This window comes from Geospiza fortis, unplaced genomic scaffold (assembly GCF_000277835.1).
Source record: "Geospiza fortis unplaced genomic scaffold, GeoFor_1.0 scaffold1212, whole genome shotgun sequence".
Lineage (NCBI taxonomy): Eukaryota > Metazoa > Chordata > Aves > Passeriformes > Thraupidae > Geospiza > Geospiza fortis.
In genome coordinates, this window is record NW_005054626.1 from 92,001 (window position 1) to 93,350 (window position 1,350).

Genomic DNA, 1,350 nt, shown 5'->3' on the forward strand with positions numbered 1-1,350 from the left:
GAGCGTGAGGAAGGATGAGCTGGGGGATAAGGGCAAGGAGCAGAGGCAGAGAGAGGCGTGCGAGCAACGAAACTGTTACTGGATCAGGCTGGGAAAGCACGGAACAAAACCTATCAGCTAAAGCTCCTCTCTCTCCCGAGCCTAATGCAGGAACCAGGAACCTCGGGATTTATGGTCAGTGATGAAAAGGGAGGGGTTAAGGCTGAGCGCGATGGGGGAACAGGCACAGAAAGGACTCAGCCACGGGAGCTGGGACAGCCTTTGCTAACAGGCACAGAAAGGACTCAGCCACGGGAGCTGGGACAGCCTTTGCTGCCGCGGCTGGGTGCGGGGACGCCACGGGAGCTGGGACAGCCTTTGCTGCCGCGGCTGGCTCAGGGCACGCACCCGCAGCCGCCGTGTCTCCTGTGCAGGAGGAGAAGGGCACTTTGCCTACTCCAGCAGCACTTTGTTCCACATCAGTTATTCACACACCACGTTTGTCCTGCAGCCGGGCACGGCACAGGGACAGGCACCGCTGGGAATGGGGATACAGCTCAAACAACAGCGGGAATCCGCCCCCCCAGGCAGCCCGGGTTAATAACGGCAACAGTGAATATATTGTATTCCCATTCATTTAAATTAGGCTGGGGTTTTGTCTTTACATGCAAGAACTCCCCCTGAAGCCTTCTCCTCTCTCCTCTGTAGAATCATCACCCTTTTAAGAACAAAACCCCTGAAGTCCTGGTCTCCACATAGCCTGCACCCGTTTCAGGAAAGCTAGGTCAGAAATAACCCAACTGCTGCAGAGATGCTGCTAAAGGCTTGCTAATAAATGTAGAGCAATCTTCCCAGGCTTTGTGAACGGGTACATGGAACTGCTGAAACTACAGCGGCATTGGAATAATTCTGTAGCAGATGCGATCCTTTACGTTAATTTTGTGACATATAAATTACAGACGTATAGGTAACAGCTTACAAATGGGGATTTTACAGTGAGTAACACTAGCAGGAAGAAAAAGAAAGCGGGGGGAAAGCAATAAGGAAAGAAGTGAACATATATATATATGATAGATATCATGACAGACAGAGGTAATGAAGTCAGCTGCTTTGTTTCCCTTTTGACCCTAAAGAAATTGTTGGTGGCAGGAGTGCTGTGCCGCGCTGCACAACCAAAGGGACAGAGCCGGCAGTGGTCCGAAGGAGTTTCCCTCGTTCGCTCTGGAAGACCAGAGCACACGCAGCCCCGGGACAGGAGCTGCGGCCGGCAGCGCCCGGTGAATCCGTCCCGGCGTCCCGAGGAAGCGAGGATGCCCCCGGCATCCCCGGGTGGCCCGGCTGCGCTCCGCCGCGCCCCGCGCCCGTTTCGCT